General features: G+C 39.6%; 2 long non-coding RNA genes across 2 annotated transcripts; one reads left to right on the top strand and one right to left on the bottom strand.

Moving 5' to 3' along the window:
* The first annotated feature begins 4706 nt into the window (after nt 1-4706).
* Nucleotides 4707-21086, top strand: LOC122979720. Its single transcript, XR_006402908.1, has 3 exons — nt 4707-4807; nt 5419-5423; nt 21075-21086. It is a non-coding gene; the product is annotated as an uncharacterized LOC122979720 (long non-coding RNA).
* Nucleotides 18644-24440, bottom strand: LOC122979719. Its single transcript, XR_006402907.1, has 3 exons — nt 23939-24440; nt 21135-23474; nt 18644-21034 (listed from the first exon to the last, which is right to left on the bottom strand). It is a non-coding gene; the product is annotated as an uncharacterized LOC122979719 (long non-coding RNA).
* Nucleotides 24441-24522: the final 82 nt, after the last annotated feature.

Raw genomic sequence — 24522 nt, 5'->3', positions numbered from 1 at the left:
TTTTGGCTCCCTTGCACCTACATTTATGCTTTATGTTACAAAGTATACAGACACTTTGAAGATGGTCAAAAAATGTGGCTGGACAGTATGTAACAGTAACACTCCAAAACTATTAATAAATCAACATTAGTACTGCCACTGAGGAGACCTGAGGGCACCTAGATCTGAGACTGCTGAAAGGTTACTGTTTAACTAGCAATAGCTAACATTAGGTATAGTTATTAGCCTGCCCCCAGCAGCTGTAGTGATGTTAAACTGCTCCAACTGGATAAACAGTATAGACGTCGCCATGTTGTTGACTGAAAGTTGACAAATGCTTAGGATCAGTCAATTGGACACCTTCTAGTGTCAATTTTTCGCTTGTTTTGGTGGAGAGATCAATCTTTTCCTCCAAAGAACAACAGAAAGGTCAACACCAAGGTCAATAATCTCCCTGTTGTCTCGACTGAAGAGGAAAATCGAGAAGTAAGGACCTCATTAAAGACTGTTTCCGTGGCAGCCATTTGAAAGAGTCAGCATGGTGCATGGTAGAGCTCGACGGTGCCTTGCTCCTCTCTGTGTTTGTAAAGAATAGTGTGGACTTGACACTTGAGCACAATTACTTGGGAACATATGGGCCTGTTGATGCATCAACTGGTCGAGGGAGGGGTACCGCACAGCCTGTATAGTGATATTATAATGAGCGAAAAGAGTAAATCACCATGGTTTTATTCAACATCTGGCTCTGTCTGGCTGAGCTCATCACCCCAATGCACCATGAGGGAAACATCCCACTGGCAGAGCTCTTGTCTGTGTGGAAAGCCTGCTGCACAGATTGTCATGATGCTCTTCATAAAACTAAGTTCAGTAAAGATTCAAGATGTCAAGAAACTTGTGGCTGATCAGAAGGCAGACTTAGCTCTACTTGGACCTAATAGTTTTGGTTTGATTTCAATAACCGTCTCAAATGAAGAAGCCCCTCACCCCCGTCAAATTTATACTGGTGCTTGCAGCCTTGGAACTCTTAACTGCTTGAAGGAGGAGGACAGCAGCACACAGGCTTGTTTGTTTCATCAACTTCTTTATTCAAACAGCATTGTGCTGAATCAAAGCCCAACGTTTCGCCTTCATCAGGGGCCCAACAGATATAGTTGGTTGAAAACCACTTTTTATACATTTTCAAACATCACATAAGGCATCCTATAGGATAATTACATTATTAAATAATCAAGCCATCATCTGTGTTTGCTTTACACAGTTTCTTGTAATTAAATTAAAACACATCAATTCAGCCAAGAGAACAAACAAAGAATTAAATTCCAGTATAATTTCCAACAAATCATATCAAAGCTAAATAATAACAGTTCAATTTAGCCTGTGGGGAAACATCTCAAATCTCGCTCTTCATTCAATCCATGTGGTGAAATGTTTAATTTATGTATCCAAAATGCTTCATGTTTCAAAAGCAATAGGTCTAGATTGCCACCCTGCTTACTGCAATTCACTTTCTCAATTACTTGAAAGCATAGACTGGAAATAGTGTGGCTGTTATAGAAAATTAGTGCTTTTGTGTTCTGAAATCTGAATTTTCAGTTGTCATTTTGTCTTTCCCACATATATAAAGCCACATGGACATTTCAGCATGTAAACAACCCCACTGGTGGCACAAGTAACACTCCCCTTTCTTTAAAGTTCTGCAGGTTGTGTTATTGCAATGTGTGCATGAACAACAAGGAGAATTCAGGTTGTAATGGACTATCACCAATTACTGAATGATGTAATTATCTTATAGGATGCCTCGTCTGATGTTTGAAAATACAAACAACCCACTATTCTTGTTTGGTCCCTGATGAAGGTGTAAGCTGAAACGTTGGGCTTTGATTGAGCACGACGCTGTTTGAATAAAGAACAAGTTGATGAAACAATCAAGCCTGCGTGTGTCCTCCTCCTTCTATAATTGTCTCCCCAGTAACCCACACAATCATTTCCTCAATTGTCTTCCTGTCTAGGGCTGTTCGTGGATCAAAAGTCCGCACCGTGGCCAACAACATGCAGGTTAGCTGAACATCCCCTAATTATTCTCCCCTATATCTTTTACATTTATCATATAAGACATTTTAAATGAACAATGCTGTAGTTTAAACTCTTAAGAGGCATTGTTTTGTACCAGTACCGGCAAATACTTATAAAAGCATGTCCATTTCATTTAATTTGTGGTTGATAACTGTGATATTTTAGTGTGCATGCACTGAATTACAGCAGTATTATAAAAATTTGATTCATAACAGCGTCTGTCTGAGTTGTGACTCTGTTAGGAATGTGCCTATCTAATAATCAGTTGGTCTGATACTTAGCTTAGCTGACATCTGAACCCTGGCAGAGACAGTTGAGGCTGAAAGGTGAAAGCTGAGTTCACAGTTGTGCACGTAGTAGATGCTATTTGTATTGTTTCGCTTACTAAACATTTCTCTGATATTTAATCTAAATGTTTACCACACAATTATATGACAGAAGCAAAAAATCTTGTGTTCATTTGTATGGAAATTGTACCACTTAAAGCTGTCACCTGCTTGCTGGGTATGAACATGTGTATCCATGAAGTATGTTTTGGTGTGTGTGTGTGTGTGTGTGTGTGTGTGTGTGTGTGTGTGTACATTCTCATGACAGTGATGTATATTATTCCCTTCTACTCCTGTCATTTCCACCCATCTGCAGCTCTCTATGTCCTCGCCTCCTGTTGGGTTCTGGGACAGATCAGAGTAATGGAAGACTGAATGAATCTAGACACTGATCAGCTCCCCCATCGGACTTAACAAAAACTCTACTAAACTGTATAAAATCCCATTACTCTGGCGCCTGCGTGAAAGAAGTCCAATAATGTTCATGGGGATATCTGTTTTAGAAACTGTTGGGAGGAAAAAAAAAGAAGAAGTATGAAGTGATTATTTGGCAAATGTGCTGAGTGAGTAGATGGGTCAATCAGCCTGTACAGTAAGCATTTATTCTTGAAGAAAAAAGTGACTTGTGTATTTGTTTATTAGTTTATTACATTATTGCATATACTTTGATGGATTATGGGTTTTCCAATTTGAGCACATCAAACTAAAGAGAACAACCATTCAAATGTGCAGAAAATCTCCAGAGGCACAGTTTTGTCCTATCAAAGGTATAGAAATAATTGTTTGTATCTAATTCTCTATGGTTGAGTACATTTTTCTGATATCTCCGTGTTTGAAGATTAAAAAGCCTTAAAACTCAGAAACATAATGTATTGAGAGTTTATACAGACATTCTGATCAACAGGCTGTTTAGTATACATGTTTTTTGCATCTGTTTTGATAAATGTTACAGCAGAATGTGAAATAGAAAGTAAATCCCTGATTTATAATATCAGACATCTCTGGAGTGACAAAACAAACAAGCAAACAAAAAACTAACCAAAGCTAAATCAGTCTAATGCAACATCCCTGCAATAAAGCCTTCCCTTAATGATGGTTATAATGTTTAGTTTGTGTTGAAACTGTTTAACACAGGTGTTGATACAACTTAATGATCATTTTGGAGGCTGTAGTTTGTTGTTCTGTTGAATTATATTGCTTTAGACAATATAAAATATATATTCAATCCAATTGCTGTGGGAAGTATCTATATATGAACAACATTAAACTTTCCTCTGTCTTCCTTGTGTTGAATATCTCTCTTCATCCAGCTGCAAAAGACTGACAGATGACGCAAAATGTGTCATCTGGCGGACTCTGGAGATCTGCCTTAGACTACAAACTACTCTTCCTCACTTTTTGTAGTGGTGCCTTCAAGGCCTGTCAAAGTGGGGTCTCCCAAAAGACTAAGTCCGCCATGTTGTTTTCTTGCTAGAGATAGAGAAAAGCACACAAGAAAACTAGTTTCATGATATAATGTTGGAATCAGAGATCCAACATTATGTCGCTACTGTTACGAGGCTGAATATCGTGCTGTGGAATCAGACACAACAGAGTACGGAGGAGGAAGCGACCACCTGAGCTACGTTACTGAAAGACAGGCGCTGTGGCCGAAGAGGTTTAGCAGCATTGGCCGGTGTTGTGTCGAATTGTTGCAGAAAAATGTATCAGAGCAAAAAAACTCTCTCTTAATAAAAAGGGAGTCAGAGGTCCAAGCAGCAAAGTGTTCTTTAATGCCGGCAAAAAAAGGGGAACGAGTAGCACTTTTTACAAAGTATCAAATCGCTCCAAAGGTTTTTCTCTGGGGCATTGTTTTTATGTCCTTGGGTCAGCTTAGGCCACACCTTATCATCCAGCCTCCCTAATTTTTGACCAATTATTATGTTACTTTTTTCCTCGTCACTCGTTGCTGGCAAAAACTCTTCAGACCATGTTTTGAGCTGTTTGTGGGCATATCCCGGCCCACATAATTCTTCCTGATTGTGTCCAATTTTTTATATATAAGTGTTGGGAATCACTTTATACCATTATTGTCCAGTTGTCTTCTGGCCTCTTATTTTATTCTAGTTATTCTTAGTCATTTTACACCCTTATTTCTTGATCTCTTCCAGAGGGTATTTTTTCTAAAAGGTGAAGACTTTAATGCAGACCCAAGCAACATGACATGTAATACAAACACACTCAAATTTCTCCAGTGTATGATTATGATTCTTCTACTGTGCCTCTATATGTACAGTGTGATTAAATATGGTTCGTGAGATTATAACTACACCAATACAAATTGTATCCCACTAGCCCTTATTGCTTATAAACTTGTAAAATCAATCTGCATAGCTTAATATTGTCTTTAAGCACACCAATGACTTCTAATGAAACTACACCACACCGGTGTCAGGTGATGGCTAGTGTGGTGTCTGTGGCAGATGCACCACAATAGAGACAGAACCGAAAACTGCAACACACTTCATGGCACTGAGTTTCCTTTAGACAAACTCTGTGATTCCAATGACAGACAAAACAAAACTAGATTTACAATAAGTGTCAGAGATGTCAGAGATGTGGCGCTACTGTTATGACTTATGAGGCTGAATATCATGCTGTGGAATCAAACACAACACAGTATGGAGAAGGAAGCGAGCACCAGTGGCAGCTGAAAGAGAGACGCTGCAGCCTGAGTGGCTTTGCAGCATCAATCCGTGACCGGTGAGGATCGTTAGAAAGAATGGAGACAGAATGGAAACTCTGCACTGCAACAAACTTTGTGGTACTTTGTTTTCTCACAGAATATGATATCGGCCTTATCAACTCTGAATAAAGAACAGCACAACAGCGACTGTATGTTACCTTTAACTTGTGGCTGCATCCAACTTGAGCACAATAAGGTTCCTCATCGACCGTAGCGACAAAAGAAACAACATTTGGTTGCAGTTTTTTTTTTCACTCCTTCGTCCATGATTGTTTCCCAAACCGAGCTGAAACGGAGACGGCAGGCCCTCTCTAGAGCCGGTGTTTGGTTTGTCCGTTCTGGGCTACTGTAGAAACATGGTGATGCAACATGGCAGCCTCCATGGAAGGGTACCCGCTCCCTGTGTAGATATAAAGGGCTCATTCTAAGGTAATGAAAACACAATGACTCTTATTTTCAGGTCGTTATACACTAATGAAAACATACTTATGAATATTATGTTTAATTTCTGCTAAGTCTGTTCCGCTAGATGTCAGTAAATTCTACATGCTGCACCTTTAAAACATGTAAAAATAGAAAATGAGACATCTGTGGTTTAACAAGCAGGCAGGATACAGTTTATTTACTGACCATCAACAGCTAGCATTAGCATAGCCTCAGTGACTGCTCACAGCGCTCCAGAAGTCCTTTACAGTTCTTGTTACTGAAAAATGTAATTATAACTGCCCAACACTGTTTATTTATTTACACCTGTGCTTTTCCTGCTGTGAAATGTCAAAGTGTCCGCTGTGAAAAAGGTCTTGTGTGGGTGTTGGTATGCGTTGCCTTTTATTAGCTTTAAGTTTCGCTGTGAGAATCTTTCTTCTGTCATACATTTGCATTTCAACCATGTCTGTAAGTCGGCATACACATGTTTGAATTGAACTGGGCTGGGTAACGCAGGTCTCCACTGCAGCTGGAAACAGTAACCACTGATGTGCTAATGACAGCTGCTAACACTGTCTTCATCAGTATCACCTGCAATGATCATGACCATTATACTGTATGATGTACACTGTATATTAGCATTTTTCTTATGTGTGTTTAATTACAGAAAAAAGATGCTTAGTACTGTCTCTGTGTGTGATATTCTGCCTTATGTGTCCCCTGCAGACTTTAAGTCTACAGAGGAGAGGAATGTGTTTATGCAAGAATGTGTGTGCATGTGTGATCTAAGTTTGAAGGCTGGACAGCGTATCTGGATATGTTACCGACTTAATCAGAGGGCTGCGTCTTGCACAGAGCCTCACTGCTTCACACCGAACATCAGAGGCAGTTGCTGTGGCAATCTGTCACCATGGGAACAGGTTTCTGCACTGGGGTTCTGTAATAAAATGAATCTCAACCCCCCCTTCTCTGATTCTTATTCTCTCTCTCTCTCTTTTTTTTGCCCTGGACTTCTATAATGAAATGAATCTCTCTCTTCAGGATATGGGTCAGTCCACCTCTATTTCCCCCTCACACCACCGCTCCACCCCCCTTCTCTACGATCTGGCTGAGATGGACTGCTCCATCACTGTCGCAAGGTGCCCAGATTGGGTGCCAAAGCCACTAATAAAGACAAGAAACACATTTCACTGCCTTATAAATACCTCTGCTTCATCTGGCTCTTGTAGATGGATGTGTGGTTAAATGTGTCTGCCGCAGATGTGTGTCACAGTGTGTGTGTGTATACAGTAAATATACTATACATCAGACTATAGCTGCAGGTCATTTAGCCCCTATAGAAATTTAGCTCCCTGTTGCACACTCGTGCTAACTCACACATACTGTATATGTCAACCTCAGCCTAATGTCTTTGTCCGATGAAGTGTTAAGAGGAAAAACAAAGTACAAGTCACAACTTCCTGTCATACCTTCTTAACCTCAGAGTCTGGACAGAAATAATCATATTTTCCTTCAATTCTTATACTATAATGTTATGTTTGTTGTGTTCTTTACACTAAAATGTTGTGAAGATGTCAGTATGCTTCAAACAAAGTGGTCATTGGATCGAATATTGATTGAATAACACCTTTCCAAAGTGGGAAGTTGGGAGGCAACTTACAACAACTTTCGCAACTTTCCGAAACTGATAAACACGAGGTCTCAAGACACTGCCGAGCTCTCTTCTGTCACTCCTCACATACTGTAAATACATCTGTCACTCATCTTATACAACACTATGAATGACATCAAGGAGAGACTGTCCAAAAGTGTATTATTCCCATATGAATAATTATCACGTCACTCTATGACAGCAAGCTTTTGCTTTCAGATGTGGTCGGATGACACATGGTATAAACAAGTTGACAAGCCTTTAGGTTTGTGCTCTGTAATTTACTACTATTTACTACTCAGAATGTCATCAGGACGGGTCCTTGAATAGAAAGAATAGATGACAGGCTCATCTTGATTGTTGATTATCAAGAGTCTGCAGCATCTCTTCAGTGAAGTGTTTAAATAGGAGTGTGCTCTTTTGAATGGAGGCACATTGCAGTCACCAAAGAAGAAAAACCACTGGAGGCCTTTTCTCATACTTATGACTTCTGTATCTCATAATTATGACTTAATATCTCATAATCACAAGAAAAGATCTTGTACAAGATCTGGTTCACATAATGCCAAGAAAATATCTCACAATCATGAGATACCTTTCTTTTAATTATAAGACCTTTTGTTGTAATTGTGAGATAGTAAGTCATTATGAGATAAGGTCTGTAATGTGCTTCTGTACATTCATGCACACTCAGACTCACTTATACGATGTATAATATAGAAAATATACAAAACCATACCTGTAAAGCAATTTTTGATTATTTATGAAGTACTCTGTAAGAACTCGTGCTCATATAAAGTTAAAATACCAAAGAAAAACAAAACAAACAAAAGAATAAAAACAATAATACTAAGTAATTGCATGTTTTTGTAACTGAAGCCAGCTGGCAAAAGTAAACACCTCAAACCAGGTAAGTGACCGCAGTAAATACTGCTGTTAAACAGCCTAGCATCAAACTCTGGCAATGACCTCGCCACAGCACCTTAATTGCAGGTCAGCAGGGTTTTGACTGGACAAATTACAAGTCAACCCCTATTTTCTTGATTAGTTTCTCCTACATGGGCAATATGCCACTTGGCTCTCAGAGGGTCATGTTGCCACGATCCAAGTGATTACAGGAAACGGAGTTTAGAAGATGAAGTCACTCTTGAACAAGTAGAGAATAATCAGCTAACGCTGATGAGATCACTAATTATTGTGCTGTTCAGAGCATGTTATCAAGTACTCAAGGGACACTTGTATCTGATTGGAAATCTGTGGTCTAAAGGGTCGTTACATCAATTCATTATAATATTGCTTATAATTGAAATATCAACCCAAGTGTTGAAACTATTTGTCTGGAAAGTGACTGTAAAATTGACTAAATCATGGCACAACTAAAAGACCTATAAAAATGCGTTTTTAAAGGCTTTAAACCTAAAAAAAACAACAATGTTGAATTCATCACTCATAAATAAAATATCCTGTCTGACAGATTTTTGTGTGGTTCTATCTGTGACCCTGTAAATAAATCCCTCAAGACAATAACTGGAATGCAGACTATGTGGACTGAGACAGTGGTGCAGAAACGGTGCTGTACACCAGTTGTGTATCAGGGGTTTTTAAAAGCTCTGCACGCTCACGCAGGTGTTATTCTGGCTGATTACACCTCTTTGTAGATGTAAAGTGGAGCCACACTGGGAGTTTGCTGAGGTCACCAAATCTTATATACCTAAAAATATCATGATGGTGTACGTTTTCCTGCCCAAAGAGTTGCAACAAAGCAAACAGAGCGTCACAGAGCCAGGAGCTGCTATTCTATTCATGCACAGTACAGTACAGTTTCGTTCCACTGTGGGAATTTCTGAGGTCACTATATTGTGCATAAATACCACATTAGCCTGTACACACTCACACATTCCTGAGAAGTCTAATCAACCAGAATATGAGCAACACTATGGATGCATCATGCAGTAGCTTTAGCTTGTAGTTATTCCTGTAGGCAGATTTTTGACTATGTTGTTTATAGTGTATCAGGTTCCCACAGTTGAGGAGGGTTGTCTTTGAAAATGTCAAAGTTCTCATGGACAGAAGGGTTTCTCACACGGTCTCTGTTGTGTCTCCTGGTTTTCAGGAAACATGAGAGCGTGTCTGGAACATTTGTGACAGGAAAGATTGGACTGACTGTGGGGTTATACTGTATGCCTGAATGCATCAAAGCAGCTGGAGATAGTCATTTCTGAGTTGGTTTTCATGAATAATTTTCACTTTTTCCAGCAGCACAGAAAACAAACTGAGGCAAAGTGAGACAGGCAGAAAGCAGCAAGAGAAAAGGGAAGAGGCGGGAGTAAATAAATTATCACTGAGAGAGAAGGTGAGCTATCATTTGTTTACAATAGTCTTATGTCTAATCACAAACTTTAAGCTTCTTGGCTATTTGTTGTAAGATAATTTACATGTTGCAGCAAGAAGCGAAGCTTGTTGTTTAATTACACAAATGTACTTACTGAGCTTCTTAGATTTACCAAAGATGGAAACAGCTGACTTGGATTTTTACTTAGTTATAAGGAATATAAAAATAGATTTAAAAAAACAGAAAAGGCAACATTATATGGAAAGAGTTGTTGATCTTTATGTGTAAACTTTGGAGCAGCAGACACAGACAAAGACTCAGGGAATATTAGGTTACTCTATTTCTCACTGACATTCAATAGTGAGAAGTATCTTGTGGTCAGTGGTTTGTTTTTTCAGTCTGGCTAAACTTGACTTGCCTCAAGTTGTTTATGTTTATGTAGTTATGTTCTTTTTTTTCTGCAGTTGGGGCAAATCTTCCAACCTTTGTGGTGTTCAGTTGCCTCTTATTATGCTTCAAGGCTGACAGCTCAACAAGATGACTAACAAGTGTTGGAGAAAATGCAGAATTCTCATCTGAATGTGAGGAAGGTGAGACAAACATCACACTTTACTGTCTCCAGGGGAAAAAACTGCATATTGAAGCTTTGAGAAACTTTGGATTTTATTGTTTTTATTCGATTTCTTTGCATGTGTTGAAAAGAAAAAGACAAGCAATCAAAAATGAACAAAAAAACCCCACACAAAATCAATAGTACAAAATGTCCTGAAATTGTGATGACGAATCCAACACAACAGTCCTGTAACTTTATAAAAATGTTTTAAATGTTGACTCTACTCTAAGCTAAAGCCTGTAGTGTTGTTGCATTGGATTGCTTTACATGTGTTTTGGTTATTCATATTTGTAGGTTAAGAGGTAGATTCACAATTTTTCTAGTCTGTCCTAAAACAATAATCAGGAGCCCAAATGAGAATTGACACATATGTATCTTGCTGTAATCATTCCTCCTCTTCATACTGACCATTAGAAGATCCCTCCATAATGACCTTACAATGGAAGTGATGGAGGACAAACAGCTGTCCTTCCTCCAAAATCTATTTAAAAGTTTATTTGAAGCTAATATGAGGCTACAGCCGTCCAATTTAGTCAAATCAAGTTAATATGTTTCTAAGTTAGTGCCAAATTCCCTCTTTTGTTTGTTACTATCCCTCCACTGCAGCTGAACAGGAAAACACTGTCTGCCGAGACACAGAAAAGGGAATTTCTTTACTAAAAAGGCTGTGCAATAAATCCACTTTATTTGATTAACTCAGAGGGCTGAAGCCTCACATAATCCTCAGAAAAACTTTTAAATAAAACTCTTAAAATGAGGACCGTGGATTTTGTCTCCTATCATTTACATTGTAAGTACATTTGGAGGGGATCTTTTAATAGTATAATATAACAGTATGAGCAGGAGGAAAGATTACAGCGAGCAAAACCTGCTTCAGCGTTCATGTGGGCACTTGACTATTGTGTTAGGACGGACTTGAAAAATTGTAAACCTATTATTCAATAAGACAAACGCCTTTTAAAATGCCATTCAAATACAATACAACACCAAAACACAAAAAACAGCCTCAAACTGCACCGTAATACAACAATAACAACAAACAATGTATTGCAGTGCTGCAGTATTGCAATGCATTACATCATGTAGGTGTTTCTGTTTGTCTGGTCACTCAGCGTATAAGCAGGGTAACGCTGTAATCAACCTGTAATTCTTCAAATCATCCTGCAAAATGCCTCATTTGGTATGTGCTAAATGCACACTTTTAATACCCTTTAACACTTGTTCACACCCGTCTTTATCCTCCGCTCCTCTGGCTGGCTAATAATATCACAACAGAGAGGTGCAGAGTAAATGAGAAAGGGAAGATCGCCGCCTCGGCACAGACAGGGAGGTCTATTTTTAACATGACGGCCTGCTCCCAGTGGTTGCCAAGCACTGCACCATTATTTAATCAGATTGATAGAGACAAATTTATACCGGTTCTGTAAAGACAAATGTACGGGTGGCGTCTATTCCCATACCTAGACAAAGAGGGGAAGGAAAGCAAAGAACATTAACTTCAAAAATTTACAGGACAACACAATAAAAATGCATAAATAAATTGCATTTCAACATTTCCGTCCTCATAACTTTTTTTTTTTTTTTAACTTTTTTTAGTCATTGAAATCATATGTATTGAACCACTCAAGTGTTTCTTTTCTTCTACTTCCTTTGGGCACAGACACCAGTTTAACAGTGTAAAATTTTCACAATATTGCACATTCAATTCCTTACATTAAGCTTTATAAAGAACCATGTTTATCTCTATTAATGTAAATTCTGAACAAGCCAATATCAAGTTATATAGGCGTGAAGTGTCCCCCTGACTGAGCTGCACTGAGAATCACAGCACTGTGGTAAAAACTATCAGCTTCATTAAGATAGTTGCAGCTCTGCAGCGTAACCAGGTTCGAGTGACTGCACGGGAAAAGCACCCAGGGTGGATCGGCACTGGAAGGAGGCATGTTGCTGAGTTCAGCAGTGAATTTCTTTTTGTAACACGTCCCCTGATTTAATCCTGCTTCCAATAGCAGATTTTTTTTTTTTCCTGCACAATCTCCACTATAAGTAATTTATATTCTAAACCAAGAAAGGGAAAGGCAAAACCACTTTCAGATCCATGAACACCAGAGGCCAGATGCATAAACACATGTATGCACAAAAACCATATATACGACTCACCTCACGCATTCTTCAGACCAGGCATACACATGTGTTTCTAAAGCGATCTGAAGGTGATGTGATGAGGTGAAGATGAAATATAAAGTTAGAGACAGAATCTTTTAGTAAAATGTTGTTTGTTTAGGTTGATAACCAGCTACACTGATTATGATATATATATATATATATATATATATATATATATATATATATATATATATATATATATATATTGCGTTTACACAGGGATTTATAAAATGCCAATCAAAGGCACATTTATTAAGGTAACATTGATTAATTACTAATCGAGTGATTAATTTTTTCATTCTTTTAATTTACATATGAGTCAACATTTTATTTTGCTATTAATGTTCTTTTTATTTTATCCTTATTAATCCTCTAAGTCGGTTTAGATATGAGCACTACATTCATTGATCATTGATTGCATTTCTTAGATATCACTGCTGACGACGGTTTACAGTCGATGTGATGAATTAATGATATGGACGGTATAAAATGCTTCACAAACAGCTGTTCTGCTGTTGGAGAACCTCACCGGTGCAACACAGTCGGTGAAACTGCGCTTCTTTCCCCTTTGTTTCATTGACAGGTGTACAGACAGGTGGTGTAGGCAGCGAAGTGATATGAAAACGGCTGGTTCAGGGTGTCTTCATCCATTTATGGCTAATTGTGAGAGTGGAAATGAGGCTCGTGCATGTACACAAAGATCCTCAATGACTGAGATTTATAAAACAGAACATTATTACAGTATGTACAGCTTTATGAATCTCATGTAAATAATGCGTATGCATATTTCTGGCTTTGTGCGTACACACAGTTTTAGTAATGAATCTACACAGTTTTATGTATCTGGCCCCTGGTGTATCTTACTTCATCCTATATTGTATAATAGTAGAAGTTCACCGCCTCACCTGAAATACAGACCTGCTAACTTCAAAGAACACTTTTATGAAATATAACATTAACCTCCAGGGAAAAATACTGTAGCAAAGGCTCTTTATCACACAGCAAGAGGCAGAGCTTTCCATCATACCACCACTGCTTACCAATTTAATGGAAGAAACCCACTGTATGACAAATAATCACAGGAATGACCAGTTAACACCTCCTTATCACCCCCAAAAAGAGAGAAATTTACCATTTTATTTTAATAAAAAGGCATATTGAAACAACAGCCTACATGTTCATCTTTGAAAGGAATAGTTCCACATTTTATTGTCTTGAATTAGATGAGAACATAAATATCTCTCTCATGTTTGTCCGTTAATTATGAAGCTAGAGCCAGGAGGCTTAGCTTAGCGAAACAGCCTGGTTCAGTCCAAAAATACCAGCCCATCCTCACAAGAAAAATGACAGTATAGGTCTAAAACGACCTGCAGTTATGTTTACACCATATAGCGGCCGTAGTAATTATGACCCAGGGGAATGTCATGTGTCCAACCACGAGTCAGGACCATAAACCATGACGTGGTGTTTACTGTTGCCATGATGGTGAAGGTTGCCTTACTTTGAGGAAGTACTAACCATGTTTTAAGTGATCATTTTAACCCAAACCATGAGTCTAATTTATTAAGATTTTTTTTTTTTTTTTTTTTTTTTTTTTTACAAATGAACAGCTCTATATGAACCCAAATATAATGAGAGTGCACTTACCAACTAAACAGTATTTTTCTGTTATCTCTAATACTTTGTAACAAACTGCACCACCCTTTCTGTAAAAAAATGCCCCAAAAACTAATCATTACATAGAAAAATTCCAGGAAATTACTATAAAATTAAGGGACCTACAAAATAAAGTGTTACCTAATATGTCTTGGAGAATGACAGCCAGATGCAGTAACTTCTCTGAGTCTTGTTGTTGTCATGTCAGTCAGACTGATAAATACTGTAGTTGTTAGTCAAGAAATATTCTCAATATTCCCCCTAAAACCACACATTGTTATTTGTACATTTATATTTGTGTACGTATTAAACAAATGACATGTGTTATAATTAGTGAGCTTTAGAGGTGCTGGGAGGCAGTTTTCTTTAAACTTTAGATCCATAGCCTCATACTCAATGGATGTATATGAGAGTGGAATCAGTCATTAGAATATAATGCATCAACTAAGTACATTACACATTATATGAAGACATCGAAGCACAGGCCATTCACAATTATGGTTTAATGTATTAAATGCAGCCATTATTTTTGGCTTGGTCGACAGTCTCGTGCCCTCTGATTTCATCCCACTGGAGAGAAACAAGTGGAGGTAAAGGTTGAGAGACAGACAGTAAGTAAAACAGAGGCAGAGAGAGAGAGAGGGATCACTTATTTGATTTTAATAGAGAGAGAGAGAGAGCGAGAGGGAGAGAGAGAGAGAGAGACGGTGGGAGTGAGGCTGTCATCAGTATATGAGCCAGAATGTGGGTGGTGATATTGACTGGTGTTTCATTACCCTTGAATAGGCCATTGATCAGCCCGTTATGAGGCTTTGTGTATTTCTGTAACACACACTCCATGTACACACACACACACACACACACATACACACATAAACGCACTGTGCTGAGAACAGGCTGTCAACCAAATGATTGATGGGCAGACTTGGACATATTGTCTCTTTCTCTATCACTCACACACACACAGATGCCCACACGCAAAACACAATCAAACTGGCATACAAGATTCCTCCCATGCCAACACCCTATCTTTCTCCCTAAAGTACACACACCCACATATACAGGCACACACATACTAACACACACAATACCTTCAGTCTCTCTCATCTGCAGCCTCCCATCACAATGCTATCTCTGCTCATTATGTCTCCTTTGTGTCCCCGCTCTGCCGCCAAGAGCGATGGGTCCAGAGCTCCTATTGTTCCAGGCCCTGTCTATCAAGCCGCAGTGCCGGCTTATCAAAATGAACATTACCATAACACTGGACCTGTTGGCATCTCAGACGCACACACACACACACACACACACACACACAAAAGGAAATACCAAAGGTGAGCTGAGCAAAAACCACAATACAGCTCCACGTAATGGTGTCTTGACATTTCCAGAGCAACAGGTTGTAGAGGGCTAATAGCTCTCTTGGTCTGTGAGTGTGGATGTGTGTGTTTGTGTGTTTTGTTTTTTACTTGTATATACTTGTGTGCATACAGAAAGGTTTATGTGGATATGCATATATAGCTGTTTTGTCCAACTTTGTCGAACTTGAATTAACAGTAAAATAAGCAAATTGTTAATACGAGGACACCGTTGACTGAAGGACGTCACGAGAGCCCCTGGTGGCTGGCTGCGGTATAGGTCATAAGTCCCACCCCCCTCCATGTTAGCGGCATAGACTGTATATAAATATGGATGATGTGTCTCCACTTCCTGTTGCTATGCAAAAGTGAAGCCAAAATATCTCCTTTCCTTTCTAGCTGCCATCTTGCTTGTGTGACGTCATTTGGAGCCAGAGTCTGCGCATTAGAGACGGGCTCCGGGATGACGGCCCACGGGACACGCCCCCACAGCCGTTCCGAGACCTGACGGAGGTTTGAGAGAGGCTGTGACAGCTGTCAATCATGACGTCAGACTCCTTTCTATATTGTCAAATAACTAATGAGCATTAGCATGATAAGAACTACCTGAAATGACAGTATAGATTTATTTGGCGTGTACTTTGATTTTTTAGTTTGGCTTATGTCCCATCCAATAACATGGAGGGGGCGGGACTTATGACCTATACTGCAGCCTGCCACCAGGGGGCGATCCAGGTGTTTTAGCTTCACTTTTGGGGAGCTGTCATGACGTCCAACTTTATATACAGTCTATGGTTAGCGAATGGGACAAGAGCCAAACTAAAATATCAAAGTACACATCAAATAAATTTTTCCCAAAGATGGTTTCTGTCATTTTAGGTATAAACCTCCGTCAGACGGCGGGATGGCTGTGGGGGCCATCATCAACTCTACTGCGCAGACTCTGGCTCCAAATGACACAAATCACACAAGCAAGACGGGAAGGAGATATTTTGATTTCACTTTTGCATAGCAGTAGGAAGTGGAGACGTGTCGTCCATATTTATATATACGGTCAATGGAGGAAACTCATTTCTATGATGCAAGAGAGGAGAAATGACCATTTGCTAAATCCCTCCAGCAAACAGCAATGTCCAATCATTGCTTAGTAACCATAACTAGGTACAGTAGTCAAGTCAGTTAGTTTTGTTGGTAGTTCAGTCAGCATGGGGACGTAGTGTGTGGTCGAGGCTAGCGTCTTTTTTAAACTTTTGTAAAACACGAGCAAAATTGCAAGTAAGGCCTTTTAACAGTGTGTTTATCTGCTCTAAAGTAAGCTGCAGTTGTTAGCAGGACTGGCTAACTAGCTCATTACCTACTGAACAGTAGTAGAGTTTGCATATCCTTAACTAACTACCATATTGGGCCACTATAAGACAATGTTTTATTTTTAAAATTGTAACGTCTCAGAACCTCAGAACCCAAAAGCACGATACCAGAGACAGGAGCAGAGTCCAAATTACTTTAATCAGTCCAAAAAAACGAGCAGGGTCACAAACCAGGCAGACAACTCCAAGGGACTAAGGCAATACCCAAGACCAGGAAACAGGCAGGATCTAAGGTAACAGGCAAGCAAACAGGTAGGTATAGAAATGCCGGAAGGCTAGGTAAACACGCTAGACCATCTGGCGAGGGGCATGTGAATATGGACCAGTATATATAGGGAATGACTGATGAGCCAAATGGGATCCAGGTGAGGAGATGGGTGGGGAAACTCAGGTGAGGGGAATGAGGTGATTGCAGGGCAGATGGGTGTGGCAGGATCTGCAATGACAGGAGAGTTAGAGATCAGGCAGGTGAACAACATGAATAGTCACTAAGACGGTGAACCCGTGACAAAAATTGTAGTTTTAATGTTTCTAGGGTAGCAAGTGTCTCCAAGTCTGTTTATAGTGTATCAGTTAGCTATAAAAATGTTTTGTTCAGCCAGTTCAGAGTTTCTGAAAGGCTCGTGTCACATGTTTTTCTGCCACGGAGGAAATAATCTTGTGACAAGTGCAACCGGATTACGGATTCAAATCAAATTGTCGTTGTTTGAATTACTGGCTAAGGTCGTCTTACATTCAGGATCAGGCCAATTTGGTACATTAGAATGTGGGGTTAATTACAGAAAAAAACCCTAAAAAACAGTCAATGACTAGCACATCTACTTTGTTGTATTTCTCTACTGTGTGGAAACCTTGGATGTGATCAAAGTTTAAGCTAACGTTAGCGGCTCTGTCCTGCAGTTTATTGGACTTGGGGAAGTGAACTAACTCGTTACCCGAGTTAGGCGATTAGCTTTGAGCTGGAACAGATAACAGAGAATTTGAGTGCTGACATTGAGGAAGTTGGCTGACACAATGCCTACAGAGCCTACATACTATACGCTATGGGTGAAAGCAGCATGTTAGCAGAGCAGCAGCTTCATGCGTTCAGGGCCACAGTATAGAGTGTAGGTCACTATAATCACATGTATAAAATGCAAAAAAATACAAATGCTACAGGGTTGTGGCTCTGTGTGGATACATGTGTACAGTTACACGGCCTGTGTAGACAGCTATATTGATGCAAATATAAGCATATCTGTCAGATCGTATCAGATGTGCTTGAGATGCTCAAGTGAAAAATGTGATTGAAAATGCTTTCTGCCTTTAGGCTGATTAAAGAAGAGACACAATAAAGGGGTTGGTTGCATACTTAAGTTTCATGTCAGTGAGAGCATACAGTTCGTAATAAATGTGCGTTCATTTGGGATTGAGTGTTTGTCTGCACATCTCAGTCATATAATGTGTTTTCAACTGGCTTACTCTTTTAAAATATTCATTGGTCTATTCACCTGTATGCAACCCGACCTACAGCAGCACCAGAATCTTTTTCCATCTCTCCTCCGTTCGCTCAAACTAACACACACCACAGTAGTGGTCACCCTGTTGAGAATTCAAAGTCACATCCATCCAGCTTTGGACAGGAGTGTGTGTGATTATGCTTTGCTCTGTTTCTGGCTTGACAACCTCTCTCTCTCTCTCTCTCTCTCTCTATGAGTCTGACTCCCATCTGTCTGTCTAACTTCTCTGTGCTGCTTCATTGTTAATCAGTCCCATTTACTCACCGCACTCGCCAAAAGACTTCTGGCTCTCAGTATGTAGCTCTTAGTGCTGGCTTTGCTTGTGAGGATCTGATGAAGGGACCAGTGCAGACATGATTGAAGTAGTAGGTGTCTGTGATGAGGTACACTGACATAAAAGAGGACACAAGCACATGCAAATGCAACTTAAAACAGGTGAACCTCAATGGACAATAGCAGTGATGGTTTTTATACTTTTTATATTGTATATCATCTAAGTTTTTACACATCAAAGAAATCTGTCTCCCAAATTTTTACTTTATAGTGTTGCTCCACCGAGCCAAATCGTTTCCATACGCCGTGCATGCCTTTATGACCATCTCTGATCTCAAGACAAAGATGTGCAAAGTCATATGCAGTGTGGACATATGCAAAGACATATGGAGGCAGAGGTGCATAAAGATACACTGACATACACAGATGCACAAGTACCCATATACACACACAGCAGCGTGCCAGCAGAAATATACGCACATACTGTGTGCACACAGGCACAGAGGTACAAAGACACACACAAGGGCATAGCATAACAATCCTCTTAAGACTCTCCCTGTTGCCCTGAGCTTTGATCAGTATCCTCCACGGTCCACGACCACCACACACAGTCTGCAAGTATATCTCTCTCTTTAGGCATAACAATCACAGTGGAGGTCACACTCTCAAAATTTCAGGCTTTGTGGGTGGATGATAGTACAATTATGCACCCCTGCTTGTTGGTCAAAGTCACCAGATACATATATTTCCATATTCATGCCTGTTATTTCCAGTGAAAAAGGTCATCTGCTCAGCAGCTATTTGCATAGCAAAGGGGTACGCAGGGAGGTGAGCCTTAGATGAGTCACAGAAACTGTTCCGGGGATGCTTCAGATGCCTTAAGTTTCAGTTATCCTCAAATTCAAACTGTCCGAAAAAAATCTGTCAACATAAACGCATAATGTTTGGAAACATTTTAATTTTTATAAGTATTCCATATATTTGGGTATTAAGGAACTGGCGCCAAGATGCATCACTCACTCTAATGGACAAATTTCTACATTACAGTAAAAATACCTTTGGCATTTCTTTACTGCAATTTCTTGTTACTACTTGGCCAACAGTTAAAATAACACCAAATTATTACATCTGTTGAAACCTTTTTAGTCTGTGAGAGTAATGGTATTATGTCTCAGCTGTGGTCTCTGAAAAAAATGAAATGAAAATTCATATTTTGAGGGTTTGTATGCGTGTGTGTAGTGTACGTTTGTGAATATGAGCATTCTGTTTGAAAGCATACTGGAGAGAAATATGAAGACCACAAACCACCAAGGACCACCCAGTAATTTAAAGAGGCAGCAGCAGGGAGATAAATAGAGAAAAAGAAGATAAGCACGAAAGAGGCCTCCCACAGTGACCTCTGCAACGCCGGAGGGGTATCAGGCCCCTGTTTTTGTTGAGCTGGTCTTTTCTCTGCCTGCCTCAAATGAGGTCTGCTGAATCCTTCCCATACTAACTAACACAGAGACAAACAAGCCTATAAGCTAGTGGAAACCATGCTGTACATTACATTCCCACAGTAAATTCCCACTTTGCTCTTCATGTTCTATTTTAAACTCTCTTCTGTAGCCTTCTTTTAAAGCCTTGACATATTTGCCAACATCAAAACTCCCTGTTGGCTGGTTTGATAAATTCAAGGATTAAACCTGAGTAAAAGACAACAAGCAAATAGTTATAATAACCCATCAGGAGAGTGTGTTGTTTGGATCAATAATTACATTAATGAACCTGATTAGCAGTGGCAGATTTTTTTTCCCATTGAATTGATTATGCTGCTGGCAAAAGACTCACTGGAGTAATTGGACAGCTTTGTCGGGTTCCAAACATAAATTATCCTTTGAATTTAAAAGCTTGCTTTCAGGGCTCTTAAACGTATCTTAAGTATAGCTCCTCCATTAGACAAACTGAACCGTTGTAGCACAACAAAACTAGATTTGAGTAGCAGGTTTGATTTAATTAAGAGGTCCATCAACATTATCCTGCAGCTAGTTATTACTCACAGTGCTATTTATGCTCCAGTGTCCAAGATGTTGCTCAACCAGCAATGGAAGCTACTTACTGCATGATGTTCTCACAGCCAAGTTCAAAATCTACACCCCATTTCATCACTATAGTCATTATCCAAACTGAAGACTCATCCTGCCAGCCAAAACGCCAGCCTGCGCTCCATTAGCCGGGAACTGCCAGCCAGTCCAGATGGCCACTGCCGGGCTCAGTCACCATGAGGCCAGCTTGGACTCATTGAGACAGAGATGATAATTTCGCCATCCCTCTCTGCATCCATGCATGGAAAACACAGAAACACATACAAACACACTTCACACTTCATACTACTGCTGCTGCTGCTGGCTCCAGCGTCTCACAGACATATGAGAACATAAACACTGTGATGAAGACTAAAGCCTTACTCACACAGGACTAGTATTACTTGGGGACCTCATGTGATTTAGACCTGCCCCACATCTATGTTTTGCGCTGTGCATTTGCACTGTTTCCACTTCCTGTACACGATTTTCCTCTGCAACCATGTCTTGAACGACAAGAGCAACAGCTTCTAAGAAAAACAGGCATTGGACACATGAAGAGACAATCAGTTTAATTGCTGTGTGGAGTGAACCATGTTACCAATTTGATAAAATGGTATACAACCACACCGTTTGGGAAAATATTCACATAGACCTTTTGCTCCGGTGCCGTCTGTACAGGACTTTGGAGATTGGACCAAGTGTATAGAAGGGTTGGACGACCTGTGAAGAAAGTACTGTACGGTGATGGCCTCAAAACTGGATCAGGCCCTATTAAGTGTCCTTATTTTGACAATAACATAAAACACGGGACTAATATTATCGCATGACCTCTGTGTTTGGTGAAGTATGGTAGGTAATTTGCAGTGGAATTTTACTTTACAAATTACGAGACATGGCAGATTCAGATGGGATTAAGATCACAGATCCACAATTATTACAAATTACTAGAGGTCCCCAGGTAATACTAGTCCCATGTGAATAGGGCTAAATGGCATCAGATCTGTGAGGCAATACATCACTGAATAATGCTTCACCGTACTGGCGACTCAGGGACTCAGGTATGACCACGAGAAAATAGAAATTTGAGATTTTGCCATACCGTTTATATATTTGTATCTCCTTGATACCTCTAAATGTATTATAGCTTTATTACAAACCAATCAGCAGGATTGTTGTTGGGTAATATTGGATTTTTTATGATTCTTACTGTGTGTTCAGGCAGATTGCATATAAAGTCATTGGAAAGATGCAAATTAGCCTGGGGTGATGCAAATAAACGCATCCATGTGAGTTGAAAATGTTTCAACTCGTGTATCCCGGAGCTTTACAATTCTGCTTCATAGACATACAGAGACAAGAAAGGAGAAGGACTGGAAAGAATTAACAGAAAGAACTGACATGGTCAGTGTGTCCTTTGCTAGCTAGCATACAGCTGCTCTGTCTGAACACACCTTTACAATTACTGAAGAAGTACCTTGACTTGTCAGGTATTTAAATTCACTGGATTAACCAAAAATACCTTACCTTACTGTATCCATAAACAGTTTCTTAATAGATTTTTCCCAAAGTGTACTATATCATGATCATATATTGATGTGTTATGTAAAATTACATGTATTGTGATGGAGGATTTTATCCATATTACCCAACCCTACTGGCAACCATCTAGACCACTAATTTTATTTCCTCTTGAATAAAATTGTAATATTTTTGATCAGAAAAAGTTAAAAGAAAACAATCTCGCGACTCTCTTGTACCTTATGTGAACTCTCTAAACACAGAAAACAGTGTAACCACAGTAGACCATATATTGTATATTAAGGAAACCAGGCAAAAAGTTGAGAAGCAGTTAAAAAAATCGCAGTGAACTTTGTTCAAACTCAGCTTTCCTCGTATACCGGATGTTGTAAAGATGTATTTACTTATGGCTACCTACAAGAAAAGCACATATTTTCATATTTTGGTGGATCCCTTTGTCGTGAATCACTGGCTGATGTAGCAGAATCAGTCTTTTAACAAGTGTTTTCCATTGAACCCATGTGGTGTCAACCACAGAGAGCTGAGCTGGGGGCTTTGTAAGCAATGAGATTAAAAACAAGGAACCCTTTGAAGGATGATAAGTCGCGTCCGGCATGTGGACACTGAAGAAATGTTCATCACATCAATCCATAACTTCAAATGTGGAAGTTACTATAATCTGGATTTGATTAGTTGACATTTTAAATGTGAGGACAAAGAGGACAGATGGAGAATGAACAGAGCAGAAGTATTCATGATATCTACAAGTATGTTTCTTTGGTTCATTGGGCAACAATAATGCCTCAACTGCTGCCATTTCAAAAGAAAACATTGTGTATTTGCCAATCTGATCACAAAATCATGCAATTGCACGACATTAAGCCAAATTGAAATAACTAAACCCAAGCACAAAAGAACCGCTGAAATCTCAAATATGACCATCAAGTTAGATGTTATTCCCTCTAGTTGTGCTGCAGCTCCAACATTGAATCTGAACTATGAGCTGATTTGCATTGCTTGGCATCAGATGTGATCATAAGGGGATTCTTTTATGGACTGTGTGTGTGAATGTGTGTATGCATAGGAATGGATCTAATTAGGATTCAGGCAGCTAATGTGCAGAGGCCTGATGGTGTGTGATTGCCTGGGTCTAATGTGTAGTAGACTCTCGGGAGACATCAGCCCTCATGTCTACACATACTTCAGAAGAAAACTGCAGTGGCAGAGAAGCACTCACCTTTTCTCTTTTTCTTTTCTTCTTCTCTTTTTGTTTCCCTGTGATTTACACAAAAACACTCACACCAGTTTTCTCCCTCTCATTCTCACACACACACACTCACCTCTCCTAACGAACAATGGCTGAAGTGAGGCGCATAGAGGTTACTCATTTACAAAGCACTTCCTCCTTTCATCTCCCTGTAGGGGCATCACTCTCCTACTGAATGAATCCTAAGAGATAAAGAAAGGTGGAGGTGGAGAATTTAATATGCTTGATATATTTTATGCTGTTGATGAGTCAACACACACTTTGTCTCAACTGGTCCTGATTTGAACTGCTCTGACAATCGTCTCTGACTTAGTTTATTACATCAGGCCTGTCTTCTTCATTTTCACCAAACTTACACACGTGTCACAAAGATCTCTGTTGTTGTTGTTTAATGTTGTATTCTGTAAGCATGGAGTGATGTGATTACTGAGTTTGCTTAAAGGTTCTTTATGTAGAATTGTGAAGCAATTTACATCTACTAATTGTTTTTTATTGCCAATGAGTGAATGGTTAGTAATGTAATTAGGGATGCATGATAATATCGGCACATCATTGGTATTGGCCAATAAAGGCTTTAAAATGAAATATTGGCCTCAGACTCATCGCCTTCTCCTCTGCCGCCTGGCCGCGGTGTGAACTGTCTCACCCTGACGGTCCCGGTGCTTCCTCCACGGGCTCCATTTCCCTCAGCTGCCTGACAGACCTGCTGCTTCTTCCCACTTTAAACTGAATAACAAACTGGGGCTTGGTGTTCTGGCTGGATTCACACGTAGAGCCAGGGCTGGCTGGGAGTCTAGCGGAAGCTAGCTGGCTGTGCTTCTCTCCAGCCATGCTGTGGCTAACGTATAGTAACTCGAGTAATTTGCACGAAAAATCCTCCTGCGGCCCAAAAAGAAGAGAAAGAAGATGGGTTTCTACTTTCGTGCAACAAGGGTAGACAATAAAGTTGTTCTGATTTTGATTTGAAAGTAGATGGTGCATCACTGCTAATAAGGTATAACTGTAGCTTCCACTGTTTTGGACTTTCCTTCAAAGATCGACAGTGTCAATATGGTTTGCTAATGGTCATTGGCACAAATCATGTGTCTTGATGCAAAAGAATTGCATGGATTTCCTTTATGGATGAAAACAAATCTTCTGATTGTGGCAATCCCTTTGAAAAACTTTGGCAATATACCTATTAGAGGTGTGCCCGAATACAAATACATTATTCGGCAAATAGTGGGTTTT

This window comes from Thunnus albacares, chromosome 3 (genome assembly GCF_914725855.1).
Source record: "Thunnus albacares chromosome 3, fThuAlb1.1, whole genome shotgun sequence".
Taxonomy (NCBI): domain Eukaryota; kingdom Metazoa; phylum Chordata; class Actinopteri; order Scombriformes; family Scombridae; genus Thunnus; species Thunnus albacares.
Note: the sequence above shows the minus strand (reverse complement) of the source record. Positions and strands in the feature narration are given on the sequence as shown.